Source organism: Sorex araneus, chromosome 3 (assembly GCF_027595985.1).
Source record: "Sorex araneus isolate mSorAra2 chromosome 3, mSorAra2.pri, whole genome shotgun sequence".
Taxonomy (NCBI): Eukaryota; Metazoa; Chordata; class Mammalia; order Eulipotyphla; family Soricidae; genus Sorex; species Sorex araneus.
The window spans coordinates 8,695,784-8,708,129 of NC_073304.1; the positions used below are offsets into that span (position 1 = coordinate 8,695,784).

Genomic DNA, 12,346 nt, shown 5'->3' on the forward strand with positions numbered 1-12,346 from the left:
TAGCCTGGCTCTTTATGGTAAAAATAGCCTAAGTCGTTAACCTCAACCTTCCAACCTTGAAAGCCACAGAACAGCACTTGATGATACTCCCTCCCAGAAGTGCTCAGGAGCTCTTACTGACTCTGTTCCCTGAGGTGTCCCTGGTGGCCCCTATGCGGTGCCCAGGATTGAATGAGAGTCAGCGGCACGGGAGGCTGCTGCCTATTTGTGGAAAATCTTTTTTTTTTCTTTTTGGGTCACACGAGGCGATGCTCAGGGGTTACTCCTGGCTCTGCACTCAGGAATTACTCCTGGCAGTGCTCAGGGGACCATTTGGGATGCTGGGAATCGAACTCAGGTCGGCTGTGTGCAAGGCAAACGCCCTACCCGCTGTGCTATTGCTCCAGCTCCTATTTGTGGAAAATCTTAATCAAATCAGGTAACCAGGTATAAAACGTGAACTTGACCCAACCCAAATCAAACATTCCATTTGATCAAACAAATAAAGGTAGATTTCCCCCAAGGGGGTGAGGGGTGCTGGGTAATTTTATTTTTTCTGTAAAGGGGACAGTAGGCCAAAAACGTCTGAGAATCTTCTACCGCTAAAGGTATTCCGGGACGGGGAAGAGATTAGCAGACTCAAAAGCAGACACTTTGAAAAAGCCCAAGAAGCTCGAGGAGTCAAGATTATAGTCCAGAAAACCCCACCTGCACCAGCCAGCTCTGGCGCTTCTCAGATAAAGACACATAATTCAGATGTTTGATGAGCTCCGAGAAACAATGTATGGGTCCAAGAGAAGATGAGAACACACGAGAAAATCACAAGCAGAAGGGACAGAGCTGAAGAGCATGGTAGGGGAAATTCAAAACTCAATGGAAGGGGGCTGGAGCAATAGCAGGTAGGGCAGGTAGGGCGTTTGCCTTGCACTCGGCCGAGTAGGACATTTGCCTTGCACACAGCCAACCCAGGTTCAATTCCCAGCATCCCATATGGTCTCCCAAACACCGCTGGGAGTAATTCCTGAGTGCATGAGCCAGGAGTAACCCTTGTGCATTGCCGAGTGTGTATTCAAAAAATAAAATATGAAGGGGCTGCGCAGCAGCTCTCTCTCTGTCTCTCTCTGTCTCTGTTTCTTTGTCTCTGTTCTCTCTGTCTCTGTCTCTCTGTCTCTCTCTGTCTCTATCTGTCACTGTCTCTGTCTCAATGTCTGTCACTGTCTCTTTGTCTCTGTCTCTCTGTCTCTCTCTCTCTCTCTCTCTCTCTCTGTCTGTGTCTCTCTCCGCCTTCATTCTGTGGTCTCACATTGCTTCCCTCACCCCACAGAGGCTGACGGCGATGGGCAGGCGAAGAAACAAGAGCCAGGCTGGTCAGTATCAATTGCAGTTTATTTCAGCTTCTCTCTCTCTCTGGATCCCCTCGTCCTCCTCTTGGGTCCTGCTCCTTCATACTTATCCTTCCTGCTTCTCCTCCCCTTCTGGATCCCCCAGCCCACTCTCACAGCCTAGTTAAATGCCAAAGCATTGAGGGGCTGGGTGTGGTCACAATCAACAGATTGTGTGTAAAGTCCTTCCCTCAGGGAAGCTTCTTCTAGAACAGGTTCTCATCCAGCAGGACGACCCACCGAAGAGCGGAATCCCATGGGTGTGTTTCTCCTCTCCTTGTCCAACAAACATATAAACGTTCATAATATTAATTGTTTTGTATGGACATAGCAAGAGATACATTAAGTTTATATGATTGCTCTCCTGGGGCCATCTCGTTATAGATCTCAGACTACAGTGCTCAGGCTAGATTAGTCTTTCCTAACCCTAGCAGGGTTCTAATCTCATCGTTACTTTTTGTATCATGACAACATTTGTCCATGACCATGCTCTTAACTTATAGTTAAGTATTTGGCGCTTTGGCCTGGCCCATTTAGATGCCAAGGTAGCTCACAGATTGCCCTGGGTCCATTCAGTCCCTTGCTGGGAACTGCTTTGGGGGTGCTTGGAACTAAGGGCAACTGAGGCTTAAGTAGAGAAAGCAGATGGCCGGGAGGGAATATTATTCAGAGTCAATTAGCTCCCAAGTTATAAAATTATTTTATAACTGTTTTCCTGTGTCTATACAAAAAGCATAGTATTAACTGTTTTCCTGTGTCTATACAAAAAGGACATTGCTTTAAAGTAAACTATGCAAAAGGACATAAGAGAAGGAGAAAATCAATGTTTTATTCACAAATATAAAATCATGGATTTCTGACCTTACAAGTTAACAGAGTCTGATTTGGGGAAAAGGTGATAGAACGGTTGGGGAAGAGAGCACAGAGAAGAGTTTACAGATAAGCACAGTGGAATGGAAGTGCCTCAGGAGCACTGTGGTGAACCTAAGCTCCCTGTGGCAAGGGAAACGGGACATACCAATGTTATCCTAAAATTTTTAGAGCTATATTCCAATAGCCAAAAAGAAAAAAAAAGTCCTTGTATCTAATAGTGCAATATCCATTCATATATTATTTCACTGTATCACTGTCATCCCATTGCTCATCAATTGCTCGAGCAGGCGCCAGTAACATCTCCATTCGTCCCTGTCACGTACTAGTGTAGCCCAATGGCATCTGCTCGCTCCAAGAACATGAAGAGCACGTTATTATTACTGTTTTTGGCAAATCGAATACGTCACAGGTAGCTTGCCAGGTTCTGCCGTGAGGGCAGGATATCCTCGGTAGCTTGCCAGGCTCTCTGAGAGGTGAGGAAAATGAGTAGGGAGAGTCTTATGATGTGTCATGCGGCCGCAAAAGTGGCCATGTGGTCCAGGAATATGTTCATTTGTATGTGAACCTCGGCCAGAGCATGTGGGAAGTGGCCTGGAGCATGATGGTGGTTGGGTTGTGGAGGTCAGCTGCTGGGGCTCTCACCCGCCCCCCTCTGGGGCGCCCGGAGTGAAAACAGGCTGGCGCAGAATCCGGTGGCATGGTAACATATTTATTTAAAGAATGAATATATCACATTTTCTAGACAAGCTGTTGTTGCTGACAGATATTTGGGTTATCAGGGCTTTTGGGCTTGGGGTAGGGTAGGGGGGGCAACGGGGGAGGTGGGGCTTGGGCCATACTCAGGGAACTCTAATACTGGGGAAAAAAAACTGGGGCCGGTCACACACAAGACAAGTACCTTGAGCCCTCTACTATATCTGGCCCTGCATTAGTTTTTGACTCATACAAGGTTTTGACTCATATAAACCTTGTTGCTATGAATATTATTACATTGCCAGCTGTACTGTATTTTTTTCTGTTTCTGCAACATATTTTTCTATATATCCAATAATGAAATTTCTAGCCTTAAAAAAAAAAAAAAAAAAAAAAAGAAATTTCTAGCCTTAGATAGCACAGCGGGTAGGGCGTTTTCCTTGCATGTGGCCGACCCGGGTTCCATTCCTCCGCCCCTCTCGGAGAGCCTGGCAAGCTACCGAGAGTACCTTGCCTGCACGGCAGAGCCTGGCAAGTTACCTGTGGCATATTTGATATGCCAAAAACAATAACAACAAGTCTCACAATGGAGACATTACTGGTGCCCACTCGAGCAAATCGATGAACAACCGGACAGTGCTACTGTGCTTCAGATAAGTTAATTTTCACCTTTTCCAAAGTAATGCAAGGCTGCTTTCCCAACTGGTTCTATTTTCACTCCTATTACCCTACAGTCCTCGGAATTGTCTTTCTTTTTGCTTTTGGCAACTTGATGAGTCAGTTTTATTTTATCACAACTCTAATTTGTACTCCCTTTACACTCACATGGTTGAGCAACTTTTAATTTGTCTCATTTGAATTTCCTCATTTGTTCAGGTCTTTTGCCTATTTTCTATTTGGTTGTCATTTTTTTCTCTTCCAGAACTGCAGGAATTCCCTTTTTCGTTTGTTTTTGGTTTTGGCCACACTTGGCAATCCTCAGGGGTTATTCCTGTCTCTGCACTTAGGAATTACTCCTGGTGGTGCTTGGGAGACCATATGAGATGCTGGGGATTGAAGATGGGTCAACCACATGCAAGGCAAACACCCTCCCTACTATACTATCTCTCAGGCCACAGGAATTCTCTTTTTTTTTTTTTTTTTTGCTTTTTGGGTCACACCTGGTGATACTCCTGGCTCATGCACTCAGGAATTACTCCTGGTGGTGCTTGGGGGACCATATGGGATGCTGGGAATCGAACCTAAGTTGGCCACGTGCAAGGCAAATGCCCTACAAACTGTGCTATTGTTCCGGTCCTGACCACAGGAATTCTTACATATTCTGAATTGGTGCCTTTTGTTTTGTATTATTTCTTCTCCCCATGGGTCCTTGTATTTTTACTTTCCTTATGGGGTATTTCTATCAACAGAAGCTCCTATTTTAAATATAGTTAAATTTATACGTAGAGGTGGCAAACTTTTACTTCTGTCTTCTAGGGTCTTCTAGGGTCTTCTAGAGTCCCAAGACTTAAACCGACATAGATTAACAAGAAGAATGCAGATTTTTATACAGATATAGGAATCCCCACAGGAAAATGCTCTACCAAAGCAGTAGCAAAGCCAGGAGTGACCACTAGATTGTGGCTAGGGAACAAAAGCCAGAACTTTATCCTGAAGGTTAGGAAGGAAATCAATGAGAAAGTATAAATAGTGGCGAGGGTCCTTATTAAACATTGTAGTAAATGATTAAGAGATGGTGTGGACAAGGGTAGCTCAGTGGCTTAGAAAACCGACTTGGAGGGGCTGAAGTGATAACACAGCGGGCAGGGCATTTGCCTTGCACGTGGCTGACCCAGGTTCGAATCCCTGAGCACCGCCAGGGGTAATTCCTGAGTGCATGAGCCAGGAGTGACTGCTGTGCATCGCCGGGTGTGACCCAAAAAGAAAAGAAAAAAAAGAAAACCAACTTAGATTGGGGGCCTGAGGGATAGCACAGCAGGTAGGGCGCTTGCCTTGCACGAGGCTGACCTGGGTTCAATCCCCGGCATCCTATATGGTCCCCCAAGCACCGCTAGGAGTAATTCCTGAGTGCAGAGCCAGGCACAACCCCTGAGCAATGCTGGGTGTGACCAAAAAGCAAAAAAAAAAAAAAAAAAAAAAAAGAAAAAGAAAACCGACTTGGATTGGTACACTGAGTTAGCCCACACCGCCCACTGATGGGGGTCCTGAGGATGCCGCTGTCTATGCCCTACAGCTGTGTTCTTTGGGATCCCGGCACTTCCGGCAATTTCTGGCTTCTGTAAGCCAGCTGTGCGCCAGCACCCGGATGGACGGAGGCAGGCCCTAGCAAACAGGCATGAGCTTGCAGCCACCCCTGGCAGAGCGTAACTAAGGTGTGAGCAAGAGGCTGTCAGGGAGACAGTGGCTTTGCCAGAGCCTCTTTCAGTCGATCCCAATAGGCAAAATAATGGGAAACAAGAGGCAGGTGACTTGGATTTTGATGGCTGGTTCTCATGGTTGACTGCATGCTGCAACCACATGCAGGGGTCTACCCTCAGAGATGATTTGGGTGGCATTGTCATGGTTGGCCCGTAGCCATGTTATTAGTAATTTTAGAAAGACATTAGGAATTTTCAAAGCTCCCTGGGTGAGTCGAATAAGACGGAACGTTTGAGTACTCCCCCTTGAGATTCAGTGCCTGTGTGTCTGTAGTGGAAGTGTAACTCTATAGGAATAAGAAGTGGGCACCCAAAGCCGACCCTTTACCCCTACTAGCTTATTCCCCTAGTATTGTCTCATTTTTTTTGCTTGCATTTCTTGCCAACCACAAATACCCTATGCGCTCAGTCAAACCACACCTTACCAGCAGAAGGGGAGGTCTTTGTCAGAGAAGGGGGTTACTACGGCATCTGCTACCATTTCCAAACCTTCAAGCATGAGTGTGGGGCAGGAAGGTGGGGGTGGGGAGATAGCTTGGGTGAAAGGAAGTAATAACAAATTAGAAGTTTCCTTCCAAGGAAGTAGATTATGAACAAGCACAAGTAAGCTATGGCTTGGGGCTGGAGTGATAGTACAGAGGATAGGGCGTTTGCCTTGCTGTTGGTGGATCCGGGTTCGAAATTCAGCATCCCATGTGGCCCCCTAGCAAACCAGGAGTGATCCCTGAGCACTTCTGGTCCAAAGACAAATGAAAAGAAGACTTGAGAAAAATCACCAGGTATTCACCATATATATATTCCCGCCCTGCAGACTGCAATAGTCACTTTTTAACGTGGCCTTGAAATGACTGAACCGGATCGATGTGAAGGGCATCTGATATGTAGAGAATAGAACTCAGTGGTGGAATGTATGCCTTGCATGTGTGAAACCCTGGGTTCAATCTCCTGCAACACACACATACACATACACACATTCACCTGTGTGTGTGAATGTGTGTATGTGCATTGTAATCAGGGATGGAGAGATTGCTCAAAGGACACATGCTTTACATGGGAGACCCAGGTTTAATTCCTGGCCTTACTAATGGTAACACACACCACACACCCCCTGCTGAGTACTGAACCAGGAATAACCCCTGAGCACTGTTGGATGAGACCTCTTGTAAGGTCCCACATGTAAGGCAAAAGCCCTACGCGCTGTACTATCACTCCAGCCTGACATTATTGGTTTCAATGATGGAGTGATATCACAGTGTGTAGGGTGTTTGCCTTCCCTGCTGGCTGACCCGGGTTCGATTCCTCCACCCCTCTCGGGGAGCCCGGCCTACTACCGAGAGTATCTTGCCCGCACGGCAAAGCCTGGCAAGCTACCCATGGCGTATTCGATATGCCAAAACCAGTAACAACAAGTCTCACCATGGAGACATTACTGGTTCCCGCTCGAGCAAACTGATGAGCAACAGGATGACAGTGACAGTAACAATTCTGAGGTGTACAGATTTATGGCATTGAGCTCAGTTTTATGCAGCCCTCCACCATCCATTCTCAGAAGTTTCCCATCTCCCCAAGCACAAGCCCTGCACCCCCTAGTCAGCTCCCCTCCCCTCTGACCCCGAGGCCCTGGGACCACCATTCACTTCCCATGTGACCTTGGTTGCTCTCTGGAGCTCTTGTAGGTGAAGTTGGGCCTGGGCCACCCTTTTGGGCCTGTTGCAATGAGCTCAGGGATTATCCCCGCTGTGCTGTGGGCCTAAGCTTCTTTGTGAAGTGAGTGACAATCCATTGTCCGAAATGCAAGTTGACTGTGTTTGTCCATGGATGGTCCGCTGGCTGCTGCGGTAGGCATTTGAACCCGTGTTTCTTCCACCCTTTGACCACCGTGACTGCTGCCAGTATGAATGTTGGGATGCCCATATTTACGCCCCTGCTCTCAGTTCTTTGGGGAGTGCCTTCAGAAAGGACATTGCTGGATCATGTGGACATCATGCAGTTCATTTATTTTGTGCAATGGCCTTCCTGTTTTCTTCTCCTCGTGGCGACCTATTTTATATTCTCATCAGCCATGTGCAGGAGTTCTGATTCTCCATGGTCTTGCCACACCGTGTTACTTTATTATTAATATTATAATCATTACGGCAGAGCCTGGCAAGCTCCTCGTGGTGTATTCGATATGCCAAAAACAGTAACAAGTCTCACAATGGAGACATTACTGGTGCCCACTCGAGCAAATCGATGAGCAACGGGATGACAGTGATGTTCAGAGAGGTATGTGTTTTCATTTTAAAAAATATTGAAAACAGGGGGGCTGGAGCAATAGCACAGCAGGTAGGGCATTTGCCTTGCACACAGCCGACCCGGGTTCGATTCCCAGCATCCCATATGGTCCCCTGAGCACTGCCAGGAGTAATTCCTGAGTGTAGAGCCAGGAGTAACCCCTGTGCATTGCCAGGTATGACCCAAAAAGCAAAAAATATATATATATTGAAAACAGTATGGGCTAGTACTAGTACAGTGGGTAGGTCATTTGCCTTGCACATGGCCAACCCAAGTTCCAGCCCTGGATCAAATAAGGTCCCGCAGCCCTGGACAGGAGTGATCCCTTAGTGCAGTCAGGAGAAGCCCTGAGCACAGCCAAGTGTGACCCAAGAATCAGGGGGGAAAAGGAAAGAAAACAATTTAAATATTGCGCCCACATGGCAGTACCCGTGGGGTATTGGAAATGTCAAACATAGTAACAATAAGTCTCACAATGGAGACATTACTGGTGCCCGCTCGAACAAATCGATGTGCAATGGAATGGCAGTGACAGTGACAGTGGAACACATAAAATAAGCAAGATCAGATCTGGTCAGAAAAATCACAAAATAATTTGAAATTGCTTTTCTCGCAGATTAGAGGTGGTTTTCTCAGTGTAGGAATTGAAAAGATAGACGTTTTTTGAAGAGTTTTAAAGAGATTTCCCCGAGGACAAACTGCGAGGCGCCCCCGGGTGCAGGACAAACAGGTCGGAACGTCTGGGTTCCAGTTCTGGCTTGCCCGCCTTTTAATGCTGCTTGTGTGCCCCTGGGCCAAAGAGGTTACATTTCTGAACCGATTTTCTGAGCTGTAAAACAGCCGTAATAATACCTGTCTCGACGACCTCAAAGGCTACTTTTGGCGTTCAAACGAAGCCACATATTGTTAACTGTTTCGAAAACTGTCAGGAGCACCATGAATACAAGGTGTTCGAGCTGCTGCATTGCTGGAATTATTGCAAAACTGCCAGGCAAAATGCATCGAGGGACGCGCTCTCGCGTGGAGACCTTGGCACTTCCATCAACGCTCGAACCTCGTTAACGAGTTATCTTGTTCCACAAAACTTTTTTCAGCGTCTAGGAGAAAAAAAAAAACAACAATACAACTAGCAAGGAACGCCAAGGCATGGGAAAAAAGAAACTGCCAAGCAGCTGCGGAAATGCCAGGGTAGAAAGGACTTGAGCGCGGAAGCGCTGCTTCCTGCTGCTTTGAGGACGGTGCCCGCTGCGCGACCCGGCAACCGGCAGGACGGGACGTGCAGTCACGGGGTTCCCGCCCGGCCGCTCTGACACCCTAAAAGGCTCGTCGTCGTTCCGAGCCCTCCGCAGGCTGCTGCAGCCAAGAACTGCCCCTCCGCCAGCGCCGCGGGGCCGGCATAAAGCGCGCGCGCTCGACTCCGGCAGCCGGCGGGGCCGCGCACGCGCACGCGCACACGCGCGCCGCCGCCGCCGCCGCCCGGGTCACGTGGGCAGGCGGCGGCGACGGCCGGGCCGGGTGGGGGCCCCCGGCTGGCTCCGCAGCGCCGCGCAGGCGCCCCAGGCCCGCGCCGAGCCCGGCCCCGCCTGCCCGCGCTGAGAGTCAAGATGGCGGCGAGGGGGAGCGGGAGCAGCCCCGGAGCCTGAGCCGCTGACAGGGGCGGACTGCGCGGCGGCGGCAGGAGGAGGATGGCCCGCGGCGCTGGCGCCGGTGCGGACGGCGGTGCGGGCGGCGGCGGCGGCGGCGGCCCCAGCGGCAGCAGCAGCGGCGGGAGGCGCCTCCGGGGTGAGTGAGTGTCCCTCAGCGCGCGCGCGCGTGTGAGTGTGTGTGCGCGCGTGTGCATGTGTGTGAGTGTGTGTGCCTGTGCCTGTGTGTGTGTGTGTGTGCGTGCGCGCGCGCGTGTGTGTGAGTGTGAGAGCGAGAGCGAGAGCGCCGGGCGGGCGCCGTGTCCGGGGCTGAGGCGGCCGCGCTGAGGCGCGAGGTGTGGCCCGAAGTGGCGGTCGCGGCGGCGAGGGGCGGGGACCGGCGCGGGGCGCCCCGGGGTGGGCGTGAGCGCGGCGCCCCCCGGGGAGAAGTTGCGCGGGGCCGGCCGGGGTCCCGCTCTGACAGGTCGCGGGGAGACAATGCGGCGCCCGCGCGGGCCGCGCTCGGGAACGGCCGGCCGCGAGCGCAACTTTTCTCCCGGGGTGGTCGGCGGAGCCGCCCGCCCGCCTGCCTGCCTGCCTGCCTGCCTGCCTGTCTGTCTGCCTGTCTGTCTGTGTCTATCTGTCTGTCCGCCGTCCGCCCATCTGTCTGCCTGTCTGTCTCTGTCCGTCCGCCCGTCCGTCCGTCTGCCTGTCCGTCCGTCCGTCCCGGCGCGGACGAGAGCAGAGGCCTCCGCAGTCGGCGCTTCTCTGAACCCGAACCCTGTTTGCTCTGCACAACCTCCTTTCACGAAGAAATAAAAACAAATAATAATAATAATAGACCCCCCCCAGTTTGGCCAAGTCCTTGGCTTTTCCTTTTCCTTCTCTCTCTCCGGGCTGACAGACCTTTTGTCTGAGGGGCCTCCATTTCTGGAGCGGGCTGCGGAGAGACGGCTGACTTGGGGCCGGGAAACCGGGAAGGAGGGTTGGGGAAACTGCTGGGCGAGATTCGGGCACGTTCGCGGCGGCTGTGATGCAACTTGTCCAGGAATTTGGTGCTGGGGGGTGGGGAGGGGGCGAGGGGGGGCGGAACACTTCTGAGGCCGTGCTGGGGGCCGTGCTGTCTTAGGGCCGGGGAACAAGCCCCTCGCCGGCCGTCCCGGGTCCCTCCTGCCGGGGGAGTGGACCGGAAGTAGGGTCTAGGCGGCCCGCCGCCCCGTCTACACGGAGCTCTTGCCTCCGCCCTCCAGCCGCCCTGCGGGGATCGGATTCCTCCCCGCACTCCCGGGCCCCCTGTTCACTGTGCAGACAAGTGGGAGGCAGGAATAAGCGCTTCCCTGTGGTCCTCACAGCCCCCACCAGTGACCTCAGGTACTGATGGCCCCTTTTCCCCTCCCTCGCCTGAGTTGGGTAAGAACTGACATTCCGCCTGGCGTTGCAGGGCCTGGGTCTCCAGTTCCCTCCTGCCCCGGAGCTCGGGACGGCCTGTTCCTGCACGCGTTCGCTGCATGTTTGACTGGCCTCGGCGCCCACGTGTAAGACAGGTTCTGTGTATCGGGACTGTAATTTTCGCATGTCAAGTACCTGTGGTCGAGTGTGCCCGGTTCTACGCCGTAGAGTCTGTGGGTGTCTCGGGTGTGTTGCCACGAGCTAACCTCTAGAACGACAGCGTCAAGTGATTCTGCTGTCCCAGGCGATTGCATGGGATTCACAGAAGGAAAGTTGTGCCTGGTGCTCAGGGATCCCAGTGTCACTGACGTTTGGCTAGTGTTTTGTCACTGCACTGGTCGCGCTCGGAGAAAAGAATGCCATCTGTAGACTTTGCCCTTAGGAAAGTGAGTGCAACCCTTAGGAGCCCCAAGACTGCCCCTGTGAGTGCTCTGGGCACCGGGAGAGGTTCAGGTTAGAGGAAGATGAGCGAGGCCTCAGGAGTCTGAAGAACTTCCTGGAACACTTGGGACTCGAACAAGCTGTGAAGGGTTTAGATTTACCGAGAGATTGGAGAGAGATTGGAGTTGGTTACTGTGTGAGGAAGCAGCCAGAGCACACTATGGGGAGACTGGCTTTGGGGGAGGGGCTGTAGAGAAATTGGGGTGAGCTGACGGCTCAGTTTCCTTGGGAGACAGAAGGAAAACGTTAACTATTCGAGAGGGTGGAGGGTTGACTGCTGGACTGAGGGGATTTGCTTTTTACCTTCTTTGTGTGAGACACGGGGGAGCCTTGGAAAATTTAGAGGCCAGATGTTACTGTCATAAATGAGCAAGACGACCGCGTCAGTGGTTTACAGGTTGAGTTAAGAAAGTGAACCAGGGATGACTGTAGCCGTTGCAGTTACCTGGATATATGAAGAGAGGAGACCCCAGATTAGATCAGTGGCAAGCATGCACAGCAGCTGTTGTTTTTATGGTCAAATATACAAAACCATAAAGTTGACCTTTTGAGCAGTTTTAAGTGTCCAGTCTGTGGCATAAGAACATGTGTACTGTTGTGCAGTCCTCACCACCTGTCTCAGAAACTCTCAACTCTTCATCTTCTCCGGCGGAAACTACTTGTTAAACATTAACTCTTTTTCCCTTTATCCCCAACCTTTAATAACTGTCATTCTACTTCATTCTACTTCCTGTCTCAGTGGTTGTGACTATTCTAAGGTACCTCATGGAATGAAAATCATATATATCCTTCACCTGTTTAGTCCATTTAACCTGTTATCCCTTAGTTTCATCTCTGTGTCAGAATGTTTTCTTTTTAATGCTAAGCAATACTGTGTGTGTGTGTGTGTGTGTGTGTGTGTGTGTGTACACACCATATTTTGTTCAAACATTTGTCAGTAAGTCTTTGGCTGGCTCCCACCTTTTTGCCATTGTGGATAATGCAGTGAGCGTGAGTGTGCCAATACCTTTTTCAGTCTGTGCTTTCATTTCTTACGGGCATATAGTCAGAATGTCATTGTTGTTTGAGGCCATACCCAGTGGGTCCTCAAGGCTTACTCCTGGCTCTGTGCTCAGTGATCACTCCTGGTGGTATTCAGGGGACCATATGGTGTGCCAGGGCTTGAACCCCGGTTGGCTGCATGCAAAGCAAGCGCCTTACCTTCTATACTGTTTCT

The 12,346-nt window shown here is 50.8% G+C and overlaps 1 protein-coding gene across 2 annotated transcripts in view; it reads left to right on the forward strand.

Moving 5' to 3' along the window:
• Positions 1-9,212: 9,212 nt before the first annotated feature.
• The window catches only part of BTBD7 (BTB domain containing 7), a 95,104-nt gene continuing 91,970 nt past the window's right edge, over positions 9,213-12,346 (forward strand). For both annotated transcript variants that reach the window (XR_008629179.1, XM_055131015.1), the window contains exon 1: positions 9,213-9,400. The gene's annotated coding sequence lies outside the window, so the exon portion shown is untranslated. The remainder of the gene's footprint in view (positions 9,401-12,346) is intronic.